The following is a 23,372-nucleotide window of genomic DNA, read 5'->3' on the forward strand; positions in this document are numbered from 1 at the left end:
TAGTTTGGCTATTGTGGACATTGCTGCTATAAATGCTGGGGTGCACATACCCCTTCGGATCACTATATTTGTATCTTTGGGGTAAATACCCAGTAGTGCAATTGCTGGGTCATGGTGTAGCTCTATTCTCAACTTTTTGAGGAAACATCATACTGTTTTCCAGAGAGACTACACCAGCTTGCATTCCCACCAACAGTGTAGGAGGATTCATCTTTCCCAACATCCTCACCAACATCTGTCATTTCCTGACTTGTTAATTTTAGCCATTCTGACTGGTGTGAGTGGGATCTCATTGAGGTTTTGATTTGGATTTCCCTGATGCCGAGTGATGTTAAGCACTTTTTCATGTGTCTGTTGGCCATTTGTGTGTCTTCTTTGGAAAAATGACTGTTCATGTCTTCTGCCCATTTCTTGATTGGATTATTTGTCCTTTGGGTGTTGAGCTTGATAAGTTCCTTATAGATTTTGGATACTAGCTCTTTATCTGATACGTCATTTGCAAATATCTTCTACCATTCAGTCAGATGTCTATGGGTTTTGTTGACTGTTTCCTTTGCTTTGCAAAAGCTTTTTATCTTGATGAAGTCCCAATAGTTCATTTTTGCCCTTGCTTCCCTTGCCTTTGGCGATGTTTCTAGGAAGAAGTTGCTGTGGCTGAGGTCAAAGAGGTTGCTGCCTGTGTTCTTTCTAAGATTTTGATGGATTCCTGTCTTACATTTAGGTCTTTCATCCATTTTGAGTCTTTTTGTGGGTGGTGTAAGGAAATGGTCCAGTTTCATTCTTTTGCATTTGACTGTCCAATTTTCCTAGCACCATTTATTGTAAAGACTGTCTTTTTCCATTGCATATTTTTTCCTCCATTGTTGAAGATTAATTGACCATAGACTTGAGGGTCCATATCTGGGCTCTCTATTCTGTTCCATTGATCTGTGTCTGTTTTTGTGCCAGTACCATACTGTTTTGATGATTATAGCCTTGTACTAGAGCTTGAAGTCCGGAATTGTGTTGCCACCAGCTTTGCTTTTCTTTTTCAACATTCCTCGAGCTATTCAGGGTCTTTTCTGGTTCCATACAAACTTTAGGATTATTTGTTCCATTTCTTTGAAAAAAGTTGATGGTATTTTTATAGGAATTACATTGAATGTAGGTTGCTCTAGGTAGCACTGACATTTTCACAATACTTGTTCTTCCAATCCAAGAGCATGGAATGTTTTTCCATTTCTTTGTGTCTTCCTCAATTTCTTCAAGAGTATTCTATAGTTTTCTGAGTACAGATACTTTGCCTCTTTGGTTAGATTTATTCCTAGGTGTCTTATGATTTTGGGTGCAATTGTAAATGGGATTGACTCATTAGTTTCTCTTTCTTCTGTCTTGTTGTTGGTGTATAGAAATGCAACTGATTTCTGTGCATTAATTTTATATCCTGCCACTTTAATGAATTCCTGTATGAGTCCTAGAAGTTTTGGGGTGGCGTCTTTTGGGTTTTCCACATAAAGTATCATATCATCTGTAAAGAGTGAGAGTTTAACTTCTTCTTTGCTGATTCAGACACCTTTTATTTCCTTTTGTTGTCTGATTGCTGTGGCTAGGACTTCTAGTAGTATGTTGAATAGCAGTAGTGATAGTGGACATCCCTGCCGCATTCCTGACTTTAGGGGGAAAGCTCTCAGTTTTTCCCCATTGAGAATGATATTTGCTGTAGGTTTTTCATAAATGGCTTTTATGATATTGAGGTATGTACCCTCTATCCCTATACTCTGAAGAGTTTTGATCAAGAAAGGATGCTGTACTATGTCAAATGCTTTTTCTGCATCTATTGAGAGGATCATATGATTTTTGTTCTTTCTTTTGTTAATGTATTGTATCACACTGATTGATTTGCAGGTGTCGAACCAACCTTGCAGCCCAGGGATAAATCCCACTTGGTCATGGTGAATAATCCTTTTAATGTACTGTTGGATCCTATTGGCTAGTATTTTGGGGGGAATTTTTGCATCCATTTTCATCAGGGATATTGGTCAGCAATTCTCCTTTTTAATGGGGTCTTTGTCTGGTTTTGGGATCAAGGTAATGCTTGGCCTCATAAAATGAGTTTGGTAGTTTTCCTTCCATTTCTATTTTTCGGCACAGTTTCAGAAGAAGAGGTATTAATTCTTCTTGAAATGTTTGGTAGAATTCCCCTGGGAAGCCATCTGGCCCTGGGCTTTTGTTTGTTGGGAGATTTTTGATTACTGCTTCAATTTCTTTAGGGGTTATGGGTCTGTTCAGGTTTTTTATTTCTTCCTGGTTCAGTGTTGGTAGTTTATACATCTCTAGGAATGCATCCATTTCTTCCAGATTATCTAATTTGCTGGCATATAATTGCTGATAATATGTTCTTATAATTGTATTTCTTTGTTGTTGGTTGTGATCTCTCCTCTTTCATTCATGGTTTTATTTATTTGGGTCGTTTCTCTTTTCTTTTTGATAAGCCCGGCCAGGAGTTTATAAATCTTATTAATTCTTTCAAAGAAAGAGCTCCTAGTTTCGTTGATCTGTTCTACTGTTCTTTTGGGTCCTATGTCATTGATTTCTGCTCTGATCTTCATTATTTCTCTTCTCCTGCTGAGTTTAGGCTTTATTTCCTGTTCTTTCTCCAGCTCCTTTAAGTATAGGGTTAGGTTGTGTATTTGAGACTTTTCTTGTTTCTTGAGAAAGGCTTGTATTGCTATATATTTTCCTCTTAGGACTGCCTTGGCTGCATCCCAAAGATTTTGAACAGTTGTGTTTTCATTTTCACTTGTTTCCATGAATTTTTTAAATTCTGCTTTAATTTCCTGGTTGACTCATTTATTCTTTAGTAGGATGTTCTTTAGCCTCCATGTATTTGAATTCTTTCCAACTTTTCTCTTGTGATTGAGTTCTAGTTTCAAAGCATTTTGGTCCAAAAATATGCAGGGAATGATCCCAAATTTTTGGTCCTGGTTGAGAGCTGATTTTTGACCTAGGATGTGATCTATTCTGGAGAATGTTCCATGTGCATTAGAGAAGAATGTATTTTCTGTTGTTTTGGGATGGAATGTTCTGAATGTATCTGTGAAGTCCATTTGGTCCAGTATGTCATTTAAAGCCTTTATTTCCTTGTTGATCATCAATGAGGGGATTGTTAAAGTCTCCTACTATTATTGTATTGTTTTTGATGTGTTTCTTTGATTTTGTTATTGATTTTCTTATATAATTGGCTGCTCCCATGTTAGGGGCATAGGTATTTAAAATTGTTAGATCTTCTTGGTGGATAGACCCTTTAAGTAAGATATAGTGTCCTTCCTCATCTCTTATTATAGTCTTTGGTTTAAAATGTAATTTATCTGATATAAGGATTGGCACCCCAGCTTTCTTTTGATATCCATTAGCATGGTAAATCGTTTTCCACCCCCTCACTTTTAGTCTCAGGTGTTTTTTGGTCTAAAATGAGTCTCTTTCAGGCAGCATATCAATGGGTCTTGTTTTTTTATCCAATATGATAACCTGTGTCTTTTGATTGGGGCATTTAGCCCATTTACATTCAGGGTAACTATTGAAAGATATGAATTTACTGCCATTGTATTGCCTGTAAGGTGACTGTTACTGTATATTGCCTGTGTTCCTTTCTGGTCTATGTTACTTTTAGGCTCTCTCTTTGCTTAGAGGACCCCTTTCAATATTTCTTGTAGGGCTGGTTTGGTGTTTGCAATTTCTTTTAGTTTTTGTTTGTCCTGGAAGCTTTTTATCTCTCCTATTTTCAATGACAGCCTAGCTGGATATAGTATTCTTGGCTGCATATTTTTCTCATTTAATGCTCTGACTGTATCATGCCAGTGCTTTCTGGCCTTCCAGGTTTCTGTGGATAGGTCTGCTGCCATTCTAATATTTCTACCATTGTAGGCTACCAGCCTCTTGTCCCAAGCTGCTTTCAGGATTTTCTCTTTGTCTCCTAGTCTTGTTAAGTTTTACTATTTGATGTCAGGGTGTTGACCTATTTTTCTTGATTTTGAGGTGTTTTCTCTGTGCCTCCTGTATTTTAATGCCTGTTTCCTTCCCCAAATTAGGGAAGTTGTCTGATATAATTTGTTCCAATATACCTTCTGCCCCTCTCTCATTCTTTTTCTTCTGGGATCCTAATTATTCTATATTGTTTCATCTTATGGTATCACTTATCTCTCGAATTCTGCCCTCATGATCCAGTATTTGTTTATCTCTCTTTTTCTCAGCTTCTTTATTCTCCATCATTTGGTCTTCTATATCACTAATCTCTCTTCTGCCTCATTTATCCTAGCAGTTAGAGCCTCCATTTTTTATTGCACCTCATTTATAGCCTTTTTGATTTCAACTTGGTTAGATTTTAGTTCTTTTATTTCTCCAGAAAGGGATTCTCTAGTGTCTTCTATTTTTTTTCAAGCCTAGCTGGTGTGTTTATAATCGTTATTCTGAACTCTATTTCGGACATCTTACTAATGTCTGTATGGATTAGGTTCCTGGCAGTCGTACTGCCACTTGTTCTTTTTCTTTTTTTGAGGTGTTTTTCCATTTTGTCATTTTGCCCAGAGAAGAATAACTTTTGTTCCTGAAGGCTTTCTGTACAGCTTTGGAGGACAAGAAAGAAAATGGCAGCCTCCTAGTCTCTGCCCTGGAGGAACCAAGAACTCAGGGCCCCACTCCTCAGTGAACCTCCAGAGAAAAGCAATCACTCCTGTATCTGTGGTCTCTGGCTGAACTCTGTGCTCATCCGGCCTGTGACTGAGCATTTCTATCTCTGGAACATGACCCAGTTTGGAGTCTCCAAACCCAGCAGATTCCTGTGGTGTACTTCTGTGCCACTCCTCCCAGGGGAGGAAGGGGAGTCTCCCCAGCTCTGCTGCTTGTTGGGTCCCTGCTTGAAGAGTAGTGGTCCAACTGTGCCATGAATCATGGTTTATGGCAACCCTTAGCTGAGATCCCAGTCCTCGGTTCCATCTCTGCAGCCAGCTTCCCCACTCCAATACTGGGAGCTTTGCTGCACTCAGGCACCCCTGGTCTTTCTGTGACCCTGAGGGTCCTGAGACCCTACAGTCCCAGCAAATGTTTCACCCCCTGCTTAGCCACTAGAGCGATGTCCCTCAGCAGAGCAGACTTCTAAAAGTTTTGATTTTGTGCTCTGCTGCTCTATCACTTGCTGGTAGCTGGCTGAGGAGGCTGTCTCCTCCTGTGGTCTATATTCCTAAATATAGCTTCAGATTCACTTCTCCACACATCCTACCTTTCAGAAAGTAGTTGCTTTTCTATTCAGAGTGTTGCTGCTATTCTTTTCTTCGATCTCCTGTTGAGTTTGTAGGTGTTCAGAATGGTTGGATACCTATCTAGCTGAATTCCTGGGACCAGATGAAATTTAGGTCTCCTACTCCTCTGCCGTCTTGCTCCTCCTCCCTCTCCAGCTGCCTTCTTGTCCACTGCTTTGATGACATCCACAGCAACCATCTTTCTCAAGTCATGAACAGCAAAATGGCCCAGAGGAGGATAGTCAGAGAGGTTCTCAACACACGTAGGCTTGCCAGGAACCATAGCAACGATGGCAACATCACCAGATTTCAAGAACCTGGGACCATCTTCCAGCTTTTTCCCAGAACCATGATCTATCTTCTCCTTCAGCTCAGCAAACTTGCAAGCAATGTGAGCTGTGTGACAATCCAGCACAGGGGCATATCCAGCACTGATTTGGCCTGGATGGTTTAGGATAATCACCTGAGCCATGAAGCCAGCTGCTTCCATTGGTGGGTCATTTTTGCTGTCACCAGCCACATTGCCACTATGAACATCTTTGATGGACACATTCTTGACATTGAAGCCCACATTGTCCCCAGGAAGAACCTCACTCAAAACTTCATGGTGCATTTCAACAGACTTGACTTCAATTGTAACATTGGCTGGAGCAAAGGTGACCACCACGCCAGGTTTAAGAAAACTAGTCTCTACTCAGCCCACAAGGATGGTACCAATACCTCCAATTTTGTAGATGTCCTGGAGAGGCAGATGCAAGGGCTTGTCTGTTGGACGCGTTGGTGGCAGAATGCAATCCAGAGCTTCAAGCTATGTGGTTCCACTGGCATTCCCATCTTTACAGCTGACTTTCCATCCCTTCAACCAAGGCATGTTAGCACTTGGCTCCAGCATGTTGTTACCATTCCAACCAGAAATTGGCACAGATGTTACTGTGTTGGGGTTATAGCTAATCTTATTAATGTAGGTGCTGATTTCCTTAATGATTTTCTCATATCTCTTCTGACTGTAGCATGGCTCAGTGGAATCTATTTTGTTAACACCAACAATTAGTTGTTTTACACCCAGTGTGTAAGTCAGAACGGCATTCTCATGGGTCTGCCCAGTCGTGGAGATACCTGCTTCAAATTCACCAACACCAGCAGCAACAATCAGGACAGCACAGTCAGCCTGAGATGTGCCTGTAATCATGTTTTTAATAAAGTCTCTGTGTCCTGGAGCATCAATAATGATCATATAATACTTGCTGGTCTCAAATTTCCATAGGGAGATATCAATGGTGATACCATGTTCATGTTCAACTTTCAGTTTATCCAAGACCCAGGCATACTTGAAGGAGTCCTTTCCCCATCTCAGCAGTCTCGTTCTCAAATTTTTTGATAGTTCTTTTCCAATCCTTCCACATTTGTAGATCAGATGACCAGTAGTGGTAGAATTGCCTAAACCTATGTGTCAATGACGATGATGTTGATGTGTCTTTTCCTTTCCCATTTTGGTTTAGGTTGAGTGGTGCTTTTTTTTTTTTAAGATTTTATTTATTTATTTGAGACAGAGAGAATGAGAGAGAGAGAACACATGAGGGGGGGGGGGTCAGAGGGAGAGGCACGCTCCTTGCTAAGCAGGGAGCCCAATACGGGACTCGATCCAGGGACTCCAGGATCATGACCTGAGCCGAAGGCAGTCACTTAACCAACTGAGCCACCCAGGCACCCTTGAGGACACCTGTGTTCTGGCAGCAAACCTTTTGCAAAAAAGACTTCTTGTGTTTTTTGGCTAATTTTTTGATATATTTCTAGTTAAGCACACTGAGGTGGAAAAAAGTAAAGTGTTATGTTTTCTGCTTTTGTATTTTATTGAGTTCTTCTCTGTGACTTAGTACATGACAAATATTGTAAGTAATCTATAAAAAAAATTTGTGGAAATTTCACCTTATGATAGACTCCCATACTAGAAGTAATTTAAAAAAAAATATATGTATTACTAGCTTTGATAGAGTAACTTGCAGCAGACCAATACTCCCGTCAAGAACAAACAAAAAGCCTGGGTAAAATTCAGGATTTAATTTGAAGGTCACAGGATAATTTTAAAGACAACTAGGATTTAAAGGTCCATATTTTAGAAAGAAAGGGAGATCACTGAGGTAAGCCAAATGCTTACCTCATCTGCAGCTTTTCATTTTGGGTCCATTTGTTGATTCTCAATGCTAAGAAAGAGGCAGAGAAACTAGGATACCTTTAGTCAGTCTGACAGAATAGGGGGACAGATATTGGATTTCTGGTAATCAAATAATCATAACATGAGAGGCTAAGATCCCAAAGAGAGAGAAAGAAAAGGCATAAATACATAAGCTAAACCTTAGCACCAATTTCTTCTTCAGGACATTTTCTCACTAAGTTGCACAGGGCAAGATGGTAAAAAACCAAGCAGATAACAGTTAAAAAACAAACTGGAGTTTTCCACAGATTTATGTCCTGGGGGCAAAAAAAAAAAAAAATGGAGTTAAGAATTCCTCATTAGGTAACATCACTGAAAGACCCTAAACACTCTTAGAATCCATGATGGATTAAACTCTAGGAATGTAGGCAAAACAAAAGGAGGAATTTATAGAGACTGCAAAGTAGGCTTGGGCTATTTTAATTCAGGAGTGGATTCAGGTGATCTCCTTCTTTGCATTCTGGTTAGGAGATAGAATAAATCTTCTCTGGAGGAAGATAATCATGTAGAGCTTCCATAATTTTTCATAGACAATGTCTGGCATTAACCAACATAAGACAAATCAATTTCAAGAGAAGAATATGAAACACAGAAAAAGACCTGCTGGGGGTCCAGTTATTCAGTAGTCAAACTGTGACTTTAAAATTACTGTGATTATTAACATCTTCAACAAAATACATAGCAAGAGAGTAGCTTTGAATTTTCCTAAATGAGTGGAAGATGTTAAGCCACAATTCAAAAATTGTGATAAACCCCAAGTAGAATAATAAAAAGAAAGCCAAACACACACATTATAGTGAAACTGAAGAAAATCATTGTCAAAGAGAATATCTTAAAAATATCTACTAAAGAAGACTCACCACCTTCAAAACAGCAGCAACTGAACAAAAAACTGCTGGGGTGCCTAGGTGGTTCAGTCGGTTAAGCCTCTAACTCTCAGTTTCAGCTCAGGTCATGATCTCAGTATCATGAGATCCAGACCCGTGACAGGCTCTTTGCTCAGAATGGAGTCTGATTGAGATTCTCTCTCTCTCTCCCTCTCCCTCTGCCCCTTCCCCAGTTTTCACTCTCTTTCTCTCAAATAAATAAATTAATAAATAAAATCTTTAAAAATTAAAATAAATAAACAGAAAAATGCAAAGCACTGCTATGAGTAATTAAAGAAAATGAAATAACTGAAGGGATTAACTCAGCTAATGAATTAGACTTTATATTGTAATTATATCAGTTCTACCCAAATTTATTTGTAAATTTAGTGTAATCCCAATAAATTTATTAGCCAGTTTATGTGTGCGTGTGTGTGTGTGTGTGTAATTTGGCAAGCTTATTATAAAATTCATAAAGAACTGAAGGGGGGCAAGATGGTAGCAGAGTAGGGGACCTCATTTCATCTGGTCCCTTGAATTTAACTGGATATCTATCAAGCCATTCTGAACACACACAAATTCAACCTGAGATGTAAGAAGATTTATCTAGATCTCCAAAAGCAGAAAAATGACTACTTTTTGCAAGGTAGGAGGTGCAGAATCTTGAATCTTTGAGGGAAATATCCAAAAATAAGCAGAGTGGGGGGAAGGGGCCTCCATAAGCAGGACGCTGGAAAGTGATATAACACTGGAGCAAAAAAATTGGGACCCTTGGACATCTGCTCTAGTGAGAGGCACCCTCTTCCAAAAAGAGCACAGGGCACAAATAAGGCAGAATTCTGGGTGGATCGTTGTGGTCACAGGATCCCAGGAGACTCAGAAAGAATGGGGGAGCCCAAACCAATAGAGTGCCCAAGCAGTGGAGCAGGGAGACTGGTTATGGTCAGCAAGCCCAGAGAGGGATGCAGGGCAGCACCCAGCGTGACCTGGGAGGTGTGGACGAGGGTGCACGTGTGAGTCCACAGCTGCTGGCAGTTGCAGAGTCACAAGGCACAGAGACATTTGCAGGTGCCCCTGACTCCCACTGGAGAGGTGTGGCAGCACGAATTGAGCGAGTCTGTGGAGTTTGGTATGCACAGAGGTGGAGAGGGATTGAGCTGCAGGATTGGTTAAGGGGTGGACCACGACATTTCATCCCTGGGCCAAAGATTCCTGTACAGCCATATTTGCTCTGACACTCTAAAGAGAAGTAGAAAGATGCTAAGGAACAAAAGCCACACAGACAACCAGCTCACATTAAGCCCATCCCCCTGACAAGAGGTGGGACAGCTCCACCCAGGCAAAACACTTGAGAAGCTGAGCAGCAGGCCCTTCCACAAGAAAACAGACCAGAAGAACAGGTGAATGATAAGCTTATTTCCCACAGGACTGTAAAACTCCACCACCAGGGGAAAATAATATAGGGAGCTCTAGGTGTTCCCTCACTACTTGCTTATACTTCTGGTTAAAATTTTACATTTCTTTTTTAGTTTCTTTTCTTATTTCTTTTTCATTCTTTTTTTTTTAACCTTGTTCCTATTCTAAATAGATTCTTATCTCCCAACCTATGTTTTTAAGTTGCTTTTTAACTTTTATTTTTTCACATATATGTTTTATAGATTTTTGCCCTATACTAGCCTGTTTTCACTCTATTCAATTTTATCTATCTATCTATCTATCTATCTATATATATATATATATATATGAGTTATAGTTTCTTTGCAATTTTGGGATATAGTGTCTTCTAAGACACAGACCAAAAAGAAGCAAGAACAAGCAGATCACCCTGCTTTGTCCACCCTAAAAGTTTATAATCTCTCTCCCTACCTTCCCTCTATTTTTTCTTTTTTTCTTTTCTCTTTTTCTTTCTTTTTTTATTGTTTTGGATCATTTTGGCTTTGGTGGCATATCTGTGGTAGCTTTTGGCCACTTCAGATTTTTTCTAAGGTGCATTTTGCTTGGGTCATGGTTGATATTTTGGACTCTGTCCATTCCTTCAATCATCCCTCAGCAGAAAAAGTAGGAGGAGAAACTCCCAACAAAAAAAGAGACAGAGACAACGTCCTCTGCCACAGATCTAATGGATATGGATAGAAGCAAGATGTCAGAGATAGACTTCAGGGTAGCAATCATGAAGTCAATAGCTAGGCTTGAAAAAAACATTAGTGACAATATAGAACCTGTAACGGCAGAAATGAGATTTAATCAGGCCGAACTTAAAAATGCTATGAACAAGATGTAGTCTAAACTGGATATTCTAACAGTCAGGGTAAATGAGGCAAAAGAACAAATTAGTGATCTAGAAGATAAGCTGATAAAAAGGAAGGAAGCTGAGGAAGATAGGGATAAGCAGCTAGTAGCCCATGAGAATAGACTTAGAGAGATCAATGACACCATGAAACATTCCAATGTCAGAATTATTGGGATCCCTTAAGGGGTGGAGAGAGAGAGAGGACTAGAAGGTATATTTGAGCAAATCATACCTGAGAATTTCCCTAATATGGAGAAGGAAACAAGCATTCATGTCCAAGAGGCAGAGAGGACACTTCCCCAAATCAATAAAAATAGATCAACACCCTGACATATAACAGTGAAGCTTACAAATATTAGAGTCAAGGAAGCTATCCTGAGAGCAGCAAGGGGGAAGACATTTCTTACTTAGGGAAGGAGAAACATCAGAATGACATCAAACTTATCCACAGAGACCTGGTAAGTCACAAAAGGCTGGCAGGACATATTCAGGGTACTAAATGAGAAGAACATGCTGCCAAGAATACTTTATCCAGAAAGGCTGTCATTCAGAATGGATGGAGAGATAAAGAGCTTTCAGGACCAACAGAAACTGAAAGAATATGTGACCACCAAGCCAGCCATGCAAGAAATATTAAAAGGGATTCTATGAAAGAAGAAAGACCAGAAGAGTAATAGAGACCTGAAATTAACAGAGACAATTTATAAAAAAAAAGGGACTTTACAGGGCAATATGATGGCACTAAATTCATATCTTTCAATAGTTACTCATAACATGAATGGGCTGAATACTCCCATCAAGAGACACAGGGTTTCAGATTGGATAAAAAAAGCAGGACCCATCCATATGCTGTCTACAGATCACTCATTTTTAACCTAAAGACACCTGCAGATTGAAAGTGAAGGGATACAGAACGATTTACCATGTCAATGGACATCAAAAGAAAGCTGGAGTAACAATTCTCATATCAGACAAATTAGATTTTAAACCACCAAACATAGTAAGAGATGTAGAGGGACACTATATCATACTTAAAGGGTCTATCCAACAAGAAAATCTAACAACTGTAAATATCTATGCCCCCAACATGGGAGCAACCAACTACATAAACCAACTAATAACCAAAATAAAGAATCATATTATTAATAATACATTAATAGTAAGAGACTTCAACATTCCACTCACAGCAATAGACAGATCATCTAAGCAGAAGATAAAGAAAGAAACAACAGCTTTGAAGGACACATTGGACCAGATGGAGTTCGTAGATATGTACAGAACATTCCATTCTAATACAACAGAATACTCATTCTTCTTGAGTGCACATGGAACTTTCTCCAGAATAGATCCCATACTGGGTCACAAATCAGGTCTCAACCAATACCAAAAGACAGAGATTATTCCCTGCATATTTTCAAACCACAGTGCTTTGAAACTGGAACTCAACCACAAGGAAAAAATTAGAAGGGACACAAACACTTGGTGGTTAAAAAGCATTCTGCTAAAGAATGAATGGGTTAACCAGGAGATTAAAGAGGAACTTAAACATTTCATGCAAACCAATGAAAATGAAAACACATCAGTTCAGAACCTATGGGATACTGCAAAGGCAGTCCTTAAATGGAAGTATATAGCCATCCAAGCCTCTCTCAAAAAATTAGAAAAATCCCAAACTCACAAGATAACCTTACACCTAAAGGATCTGGAGAAAAACAAACAAACAAACAAACAAACAAAACAAATAAAACCTAAACCAAACAGAAGAGAAATAATAAAGATTAGACCAGAAATCAATGAAATAGAAACTAGAAGAACAGTAGAACAGATCAACGAAACTCGAATTCTTTGAAAGAATTAATAAGATTGATAAACCTCTGGCTAGACTTATGCAAAAGAAAAAAGACTCAAATTAATAAAATCATGAATGAAAGGAGAGAGATCACGACCAACACCAAGGAAAAACAGAGAAATTTAAGAACATATTAAGAGCAACTATATGCCAACAAATTAGGCAATCTGGAAGAAATGGATGCATTCCTGGAAACTTATAAACTACCAAGACTGAAACAGGAAGAAATAGACAATCTGAACAGACCAATAACTGGTGAGGAAATTGAAACAATAATCAGAAATCTCCCCCAAAACAAGAGTCGAGGGTCAGATGGCTTTCCAGGGAAATTCTACCAAACATTTAAAGAAGAAATTGTACCTCTTCTACTGAAGCTATTCCAAAAAATAGAAATGAAAGGGAAACTTCCAAACTCTCATTCTATGAGGCCAGCATTACCCTGATCCCAAAACCAGACAAAGATCCCATCAAAAAGGAGAATTACAGACCAATATCCCTGATGAACATGAATGCCAAAATACTCAACAAGATCTTAGCCAGTAGGATCCAACAGTACATTAAAAGGATTATTCACCACGACCAGGTGGGATTTATTCCTGGGATGCAAGGGTGGTTCAACATTCACAAATCAATCAATTTGCTAGATCACATTAACAGAAGAAGAGACAAGAACCATAGGATCCTCTCAATTGATGCAGAACAAGCATTTGACAAAATACAGCATTCTTTCCTGATTAAAACTCTTCAGAATATAGGGATAGAGGGAACATAACTCAATATCATAAAAACAATCTATGAAAAGCCCACATGAATATCATTCTCAATTCAGAAAAACTGAGAGCTTTTCCCTAAGTCAGGAACACAACAGGGATGCCCACTCTCACCACTATTATTCAACATAATACTAGAAATCCTAGCCTCAGTAATCAGACAACAAAAAGAAATAAAAGCCATTCACTTTGGCAAAGAAGAAGTCAAACTCTGTCTCTTCACAGATGACATGATATTTTATTTGGGAAACCCCAAAGACTCCACCCCCAAATTACTAGAACTCATACAGCAATTCAGCTATGTGGCAGGATACAAAATCAATGCACAGAAATCAGTTGCATTTCTATACACTAACAATATGACTGAAGAGAGAGAAATTAAGGAATCTGTCCCATTTACAGTAACATCAAAAAGATATGATACCTAGGAATAAACCTAACCAAAGAGGTAAAGGATCTGTTCTCTAGAAACTACAGAACACTTATGAAAGAGATCAAGGAAGACAAAAAGAGATTAAAAAAAAAAAATTCCATGCTCATGGATTGGAAGAGTAAGCATTGTGAAAATGTCTATGCTGCCCAGAGTAATCTACACTTTAATGCAATCCCTATCAATATAACATCAGAATTTTTCTCAGAGCTGGAATATACAATCCTAAAATTTCTATGGAACCAGAAAAGACCCCGAATCTCCAGGGGAATGTTGAAGAAGAAAACGAAACTTAGGGGCATCACAGTGCCTGACTTCAAGCTATGTTACCAATCTATGATCATCAAGATAGCATGGTATGGGCACAAAAACAGACATATAAATCAATGGAACAGAATAGAGACCACAGAAATGGACCTTCAACTCTGGTCAACTAATCTTCAACAAATCAGGAAAGAATATCCAATGGAAAAAAATACAGTCTCTTCAATAAATGTTGCTGGGAAAATTGGACAGCCACATGCAGAAGAATGAAACTGGATCATCTCTTACACCATACACAAATGTAAACTCAAAATGGATGAAAGACCTCAATGTGGGACAGGAATCCATCAAAATCCTAGAGGAGAATATAGGCAGTAACCTCTTCAACATTGGCCACAGTGACTTCTTTCAAAACATGTCTCTAAAGGCAAAGGAAACAAAAGCAAAAATGAACTTTTGGGACTCCATCAAGATAAAAGGGTTTTGCACAGTAAAGGAAATAGTCAACAAAACTAAGAGGCAATCCACGGAATGGGAGAAGATATTTGCAAATGACATTATGGATAAAGGGCTGGTATCCAAGATCTATAAATTACTTCTCAAACTCAACACCCAAAAAACAAAAAAATCCAGTCAAGAAATGGGCAGAAGATATGAACAGACACTTCTCCAAAGAAGACATACAAATGGCTTATGGACACACGAAAAAATGTTCAACATCACTAGCCATCAGGGAAATACAAATCAAAAGCAGAATAAGATACCACCTTACACCAGTTAGAATGGCAAAAATTAACAGGACAGGAAACCTCATGTGTTGATGAGGATGTAGAGAAAGGGGAATGGGAAGAAAGCAGAGAGGGAGAAAAACCATGGGAGACTTTGGACTCTGGGAAGCAAACTGAGGGTTACAGAAGGGAGGGGGTTTCAGGGAATGGGATAACTGGGTGATGAGTATTATAGTATTATTAGATACTGTTTATTGTTCCAGAATAGACTAATAGACCAAAGAAACAAGAGAGTTTAGAAATAGAGTTACATGATCAAGTCTCCACTAAAATTCAATAAGAGAAAGAATAACACTTTCAATAAATAGTGTTGGATTAATTGGATATCCAAATTAAATCTTTATTTCTTTCTCCTACTCTTAAAAAAAGTCAAAAACAAAAAAAAAATTCTTTGAAAAAAGTTGATGGTATTTTGATAAAGATTGTATTAAATGTGTAGATTGCTCTAGGTAGTATTGACATCTTCACAATATTTGTTCTTCCAATCCATGAGCTTGGAACGTTTTTCCATTTCTTTCTGTCTTCCTCAATTTCTTTCATGAGTATTTTATAGTTTTCTGAGTACAGATTCTTTGCCTCTTTCGTTAGATTCATTCCTAGGTATAAACAAAAAACAATTGCAGATGTATCATTACCTAAATATAAAAGGTAAAATATATAGCTTAAGGGAGAAATTTTTGGAATTCACAAAGATCTCCTAAACAGGACACAAGGAGTAATAGCCATAAAAATAATAAGTAATAAATTGAGCTACATTAAAATCAGAAATCTATTTTCATCAGAAGACATAAAAAAAAGAGTAAAAAGGAAAACCATAGAGTAAGAAAATATATTTGCAATTATTATGTATAACAAAGGAAATGCATCCAGAAAAAATAAGCAAAATAAAAGATGACCCAAGAGGGAAAAAAAAGGCGGGGGGAAACTTGAATAGGCTCTTAATCTATCTATCTATTATCTATCTATCTATCTATCTATCTATCTATCATCTATCTATCATCTCCATATCCAGATAGATAGATCGATCTAGATAGATAGATGATAGATAGATAGATATGGATCTATATCCATATAGATCCATATGGCCAATACACATATAAAAGAAAGTCATCAAAACAATACAAGTTAAAAGCACAATGAGGTACTGCTACACATTCGCTAGAACAAATACTTTTAAAATCCTGACAATAATACTACATTCTAGAACGCATATAGAATAATTCAAACTTTCATACACTGTTAATTGAAGTGTAAATAGGTACAAACACTCTGGAAAAAAATTGCAATATTTTGATTATGTATTCTGATTATGTAACCCAAGACTTTTTACTCCTAAGTACTTGTCCAAGAGAAATGAGTGCATATATCCACCAGTATAATATAGAAGAATGTCCATAGTAGCATTGTACAAAATAGCCCCAAGTTAAAAATAACCCAAATATTTATAAATGGTAGCATGGATAAATGTGTTCATATTAGTATTACTACACAGCAATAAAAATGAAAACAAAATCACTATTACATTTAACATTAAGGATGAATATCAGAAACAACATTGGCTGAAAGTGCTAGAGATGGGGGTAATTACTACAAGATTACATTTTTATACAATTGAAAACCAGTGTGACAAAACTATTTTATGACATTAGAAATCTAGATAATGATTACCTTTGTTAGGGGATAGTAACTGCTTGGGCATATAAGGAAGGCCAGTGTTGTATTCATGTTCTGTGAAAGAGGTGAATGGATCAAATATATTATAATAACCAAACCTTTGAAGGCAAAATTATTGGTCATCTGACTGTCAGGCACTTACTGTGATGAGCTGGTAGGAGAATGTTTGAAAATTTATGAAAAGGATAAAAAGACTACCAAAGACTAGGAACATCCAGTTCTGAAAGTTACAGGGTCTAACTGATAGAATTTTTGATGATTCAAATTGTGAAAAGTGTCGGCCCATTGTTAGTAAATTCTATCAAAATATATGTAGAAGTAGTAAATATATATTTTTTTAAGAGAGAGAGAGAGAGAGAAGGGCAGAGGGAGAGAGAATCTTAAGTCGGCTCCATGTCCAGCATGGAGCCCAACTTGGGGCTCTATCTCATGACATGAGATCATGATCATGAGCTAAAATCAAGAGTTGGACACTTAACCAAGCACCCAGGTGCCCTGTAAATATTCTTTATATACTGGATGGAAATAAACATTTAATATCTCTAGGGATCTAAGCTGCATATCTGAACATTTTTAAATGATTCTTACCTGGACATAGATTTTATTTTTTTTTAATTCTGTGAGTATGAAATGTAAAAGTTATAGGCTATATTTTCTTTTTCTGAAATATAATATATTTGAACTCACATAGAATAGTAATCTGAACTTCACTTTATGCCATTCATTTATTCATACAGAAAATTTATTGGGCAGCTACTAAGCATTATATACCATGGTAGGCAGTGGGAAGAAGGTGCAATACTTGCCCCTAAGAATTTTGTGACAGTTTGCTGTTAGAGACAGCAGAAAACATGGGAGAAGTATATTATATTGGTTAATAGAATGATGTTTAGAGTTAAATTGTATGAGTTAAAAATCAAGCTTTTCAATTTGCTAACTGTGTGACTTTGGACAGTATGCTCATCCTCTTTATGCCCATTTCTTCATCTAAAAATGGAATAATATTAATACTAATTTACAAGGTTATTTTGAGGGCTAAAATAAAGGAGATAGTGTAGGTCAATTGCTTAGCACAATGTCTAGCATGCAGTAAATGTGTAATAAATTCTAATTATTGTTATTATAAAATCACATATTGTGATATGTTTTATGATAAAGGTCAGTACAGGATGAACCCAGAATGTGAAGCCAGAATAGAGGTAACAAACTAAACCTTGGTGGTTTAGAGAGGAACTTTGGTAGATGACGTATTCCAAGGTCACAATTCAACAAATTCTTATTTGCCTACTGGTGCTAAGTATGGCTCACTGTCTACTGGGGAGACAGACAATTATAATTTAGTATGACAAATGCTGTATTTAAGTACAAGCTATCCTAGGTACATACATATAGGCAAGGCATCTTACTAATATTGGGAGACCAAGAAAGACTTCTTGAAGAAAATGCTATTTAAGGTTAAATGTGAAGAGTAAATGGTAGTAATCCAGGAGAAGAAAAGGAGGGTCAATATTCCAAAAGAAGCAATATGTACAAATGGTTGAAAGGAAGAGAGAACACAACACACAATTTTCTGGGACACCTGGGTGGCTCAGTTGGTTAAGCAACTGCCTTCGGCTCAGGTCATGATCCTAGGGTCCTGGGATCAAGCCCCACATCAGGCTCCCTGCTCCTTGGGGAGCCTGCTTCTCCCTCTCCCTCTGCCTGTCACTCCCCCTGCTTGTACACTCTTTCTCTGTCAAATAAATAAATAGAATCTTTAAACACACACACACACAATGTTCTAAAAGTGAGACTAAGACATTTGCATTATTACCCCCCAGCTTCAGATGTGAAAGAATTTCAATAGCATTTCTTATTTTTTTTTAAGTTTTTATTTATTTTAGAGAGAGAGAGCATGAATGGCGGAGGGCAGAAGGAGAGGGAGAGAGAGAATCTCAAGCAGGCTTCACATTGAACATGGAGCCTGATGTGGGGCTCAGTCTCTTGGCCCTGAGATCATGACCTGAGCCAAAACCAAGAGTTGGACACTCAACCAACTGAGCCACCCAGGTGCCCCAGGATTTTAATAGCATTTCAATAGACAATGAGGAGAGCTAAAGTCAAGGCCTGTATTTCTGTACTTTGACAAGGTTTTAAAAAGAAACATATATGAGGTCTATGAAAAAAATGTTGTAGCCCAAGAAAAGCCTACAAATAAAAAGTACATCTCTGAAAAAAAAAATTACTAAAGGAAACAGAAGAAAAATTTAGAAACTACCTGTTTCAGATTCTCATTTATACAAGAATGAATTTTTCTATGCTATAAAACCTGATGATTGCAGGACAAAAATAGTTTGATATAAAAATATACAACAGATTAAAAAAAAGATATATGGAGTAGACTAATGTAAGAAAATGCAATGGTAAAATTAAAACTTATGTTGGAGGAAGAAAGACTTAGAATTGACCCTCCAAAATAAATCAGACATGAAGACTGTATTAAACTGAAAGGCGAACTCCCCGAAAGTATCTACACCAAATCCTTGAAACCTATGAATGCTACCTTATGTGGCAGAAAATGTGATTAAGAATATTGAGAGGTGGACTTATCCTGGGTTTATCCTTACCAGAGGGAGGTAAGGAAGTTATGAGAGACAGACACAGAAGAAAAGGCGATATGAAGATGGAGGCAGAGATTAAAGTGATGGAGGTAAAAAATACCTAGAACCACCAGAAGCTAGAGGAGTCAAGGAACAGAATCTTCCCTAAAACACAGCCCTACATTCACCTTGATTTCAGACTTATGGTCTCCAGAACTGTGACAGAATAAATTTATGTTGTTTAAACAACTACGTTTGTAGCATTCTTTGACAACAGCTTTAGGAACTAATAAATAGACTAATATTAATACTAATAGTACAATAAACATATTTTCATATATGTAAGGGTTTATAAATATTTTACTCCTGTGCCCAACCTAAAAAAGTTTAACAGGTATTAGGTGAAACAGACAACTGAGAGTGAAATAAAAATCAAGAATTCAGAAATGTCAACGTTATGGTATACTTGCATTGGAAATGCATTTTGAAGTTAAATATATGAAATTAAGTAGAAATAATCATTTAAGTAGAAATAATCATTAATAGCCAGATATCATATCTCAAAATGTAGATAGAAAGAAAATTTGAAACAAAGGTGAAAACACTCTTGGAGTTTTCTGTTTAAAAATATGAATGCTGTGATAACACAAAATCATGAGTCTATAAACTCAGATTATATTAATAAGTGTTAAGTCAATTGGAATGGGTTGGGAAGTAAAGGTATTTTCTAAATTGTAAATTATTAGACAAGTGTTATTATGGAAGGAGGTGGTACACCAATAGATATTGTGGGCTTTCAATGGGAAGAGATTATTGAGAATTTGTGAGAGGAAAAATGACTAGATTTCAAAGCTGTGATTTGATAGATGCATCACTTAAAACACTTTTCTAATAAAGTATGAGAAATGCAGAATCCTCTCTTTCCCATTGGAAATTCGCAATGTATAATATACCATTCAAGGGACTGAGGTGTTCTGCAGTTATAAAAAAAAAAAAAAAAACACAAAAATCCAGCATCTCCCAAACTTATTTGAAAATGGACCCACTTTAGTAAGGCATGCTAACTATGCTCCTCTGAACACCAGTTTTGAAAATCATGTGTTAAAAGCAGTGGTAGCATTTGAAACAAATGGCAATCCCTCCTCCCGTCCTTATTATTAAAGGAGAGTAGAAGGAGGAGCTCTTAATCTTTCAGCTTAAAAAATTAAAAAAAGATTTTTTTTTTAATTTATTTGAGAGAAAAGAGCATGAGCGAGAGAGAAAGCACCAGTGGGGGGAAGGGCAGATGGAGAGGGAGAAGCAGGCTCCCTGCTGAGCAGAGAGCCCAATGTGGTGTTCAATCCCAGGACCCCAGGGTCATGACCTGAGCAAAAGGCAGATACTTAACTGACTGAGCCACACAGGGCACCCCTAAATCTTTTAGCTTTCCTTTTTATTAGGATGGCTCCTTTGTCAGACAGTGAACTATCCAGATTTTCTTAACCATTACCTCCTCTAGGGTCAACAATACCAGTACTAGTAAAACTTGTCAAGTCACCAAATCCACACAGCCTTCTCCTGAACTTATCAACATTCAGTTTTGCTAGTGCTTTCCAGTCAGAGAAGAGGAACAAAGGATAGTGAATGCTCTTTTTTCTCGGCTATTTGACAGAGCACTTATTGCATTTCACAGAAATGACTAGGAAGAAATAGGGGCTGTAACTAGATTTCTCAGAAAATTTCTCCATCACAAAGATAAAGTTATTATGAAAAATGCTTTAAAATTCAGAAGTTTGTGCATATAAATTTTTATAGATTTCTACTTTTTAGACTTCTAAATCTCAGAATGCACTAATGATGGGATTTCTTTCCTCCTTCCTTGAAAGTATGTAACAAACAATAGCATATTAGATTGAAATTAGGAGCCTGAGGTTCTAATTTTGGTTCTGCCATTGATTAAACATATGCTATTAAAAAACAAAATAATGAGAGGAAAAAAGATGGCAGAGGAGTAGGGGACCCTATTTCAACTGGTCCCTGGAATTGAGCTGGATATTTACCAGACCGCTCTGAGCACCCAGGAAACCAGCCTGAGATGTAGAAGATCTGGATCTCTACAAACAGAATATTGCAGGCAGTTGGTTTTGAGGTACGAAGCGGAGAGCCGTGATTCTGTGGGCAGATATCAGAGGATAAACGGCGGCGGGAGGGTGCCTGGACCTGGGGATCCTACACCGCTGGTGAGTGACAGCCTCACGTGCTGCAGACGGGGCACAGTCTTGAAGACCAGTAGCGTCAGGAAAGAACTTTAGGGCAGCCCCCGGGGTGGAAAACCAGACTGGCAGGGTCGCGCACATGTGAACAGCAACCCCCCTGGACAGAAATCGGAGTGATGGTCGCCTGCACGTGAACTGCAGCCTCTGAGATGGAAACCCGGTGCGCTGGGGTCGCGCCAGTGAACTGCAACCCCCGGGGGTGGAAACCCCAAGCGGTGGAGTTGCACGCCCATGAATTGGGAGCGGCTGGCAATTTTACAAGCACAAAGGGCAAAGACGTGTCCTGACCTGGAGCCAGGACTGGGGGCACTGCGGAGGGGCGCACAACCCAGGACGCTTTAGTTTATAGCAGCATGGACAGAAACGGAGACAGTGTGGCCTGGAGAGCTCACTGAAGAACAGACTGAGGTCTCTCTGCTCTGAGGCAGAGGGTTGGAAACGGTCTCTTCTGCTCTGACTCGCGGAAGAGATGCGGAAAGCCACCAGGAAAGGCACCAGAGAACAAAAGCCCCAGACTGATTCCCACTGAGCCCATCCCCTGCCACAGGGGCGCAGGGCAACTCCGCCCAAACAGGGTTGCCTGAGTAACAGCGTGGCAGTCCCCTCCTCCAAAAGACAGGCTGGGAAAACAAGAGGCCAGTAAACCTAAGGTCCCAAGAAAATAGGTGCATCTTGCTTGGGTTGTGGTCAATAATTTCGACTCTACACATTCCCTCAAACACCCATCAACAGAATGACTAGGAGGAGGAGCCCCCAAAACAGAAAAGACTCAGAGATTATGACTTATGCTGCAGATTTACAAATGGATGCAGATATAACCAAGATGTCAGAGATGGAATTCAGGCTAGCAATTGTGAAGACAATGGCTAGAATGGATAAATCAATTAATGGCAGCATAGAGTCTCTAAGGGCAGAAATAAAAGGTGATTTGGCAGAACTTAAAAATGCTATCAATGAGATCCAATCCAATCTAGATAATCTAACAGCTAGGGTAACTGAGACAGAAGAGAGAATAAGCGATCTGGAAGACAGTATGATAGATAAAAAGGGAAAAGAGGAGGCCAGGGAAAAACAACTCAGAATCCATGAAAATAGAATCAGAGAAATAAGTGACACCAAGAGGCGTTCCAATGTCAGAATAATTGGAATCCTGGAGGGAGTGGAGAGAGAGAGAGGGCTAGAAGATGTATTTGAGCAAATCGTAGCTGAGAACTTCCCTAATCTGGGGAATGAAACAAACATTCGAGTCCTAGAGGCAGAGAGGACACCTCCTAAGATCAAGGAAAACAGGCCAACACCCCAGCATGTAATAGTAAAATTTGCAAATCTTAGAACCAAGGAAACCATCTTAAGGGCAATTAGGGGGAAGAGATTCCTTACGTACAGAGGGAGGAGCATCAGAATAACGTTAGGCCTATCCACAGAGACCTGGCAAGCCAGAAAGGCCTGGCAAGACATATTCAGGGTACTAAATGAGAAGAACATGCAGCCAAGAATACTTTATCCGGCAAGGCTTTTATTTAGAATGGTTGGAGAGATGCAGAGCTTCCATAACCGGCAGAAGTTGAAAGAATATGTGACCACTAAGCTGGCCCTGCAAGAAATATTAAGGGGTGTTCTATAAAAGGAGAAAGACCCCAAGAGTGATCTACAACAGAAATTTACAGGGACAATCTATAAAAACAACAACTTCACAGGCAACATGATGACAATTAATTCATATCTTTCAATAATCACTCTCAACGTGAATGGCCTAAATGCTCCCATAAAACAGCACAGGGTTGCAGATTGGATAAAAAGACAGGACCCATCCATATGCTGTTTACAAGAGACTCATTTTGAACTTAAAGATATATCCAGACTGAAAGTGAAGGGATGGAGATCTATCTTCCATGCCAGCGGACCTCAAAAGAAAGCTGGAGTAGCAATTCTTATATCAGACAAATTAGATTTTAAACTAAAGTCTGTAATAAAAGACACAGAAGGACACTATATCATTCTTAAAGGGTTTATCCAACAAGAAGATCTAACATTGTAAATATGCCCTGAACATGGGAGCAGCCATATACATAAGCCAACTGTTTACCAAAATAAAAAAGTCATATTGATAACAATACGTTAA

At 38.4% G+C, this 23,372-nt stretch overlaps 1 pseudogene; it reads right to left on the reverse strand.

Moving 5' to 3' along the window:
- LOC123843093 (elongation factor 1-alpha 1-like) overlaps positions 1-23,372 on the reverse strand; it is a 153,640-nt pseudogene that overhangs the window by 123,121 nt on the left and 7,147 nt on the right.

Source organism: Mirounga angustirostris, unplaced genomic scaffold (assembly GCF_029215605.1).
Source record: "Mirounga angustirostris isolate CCGP_5_RB_7025 unplaced genomic scaffold, mMirAng1.0.hap1 SCAF_11, whole genome shotgun sequence".
Classification (NCBI taxonomy): domain Eukaryota; kingdom Metazoa; phylum Chordata; class Mammalia; order Carnivora; family Phocidae; genus Mirounga; species Mirounga angustirostris.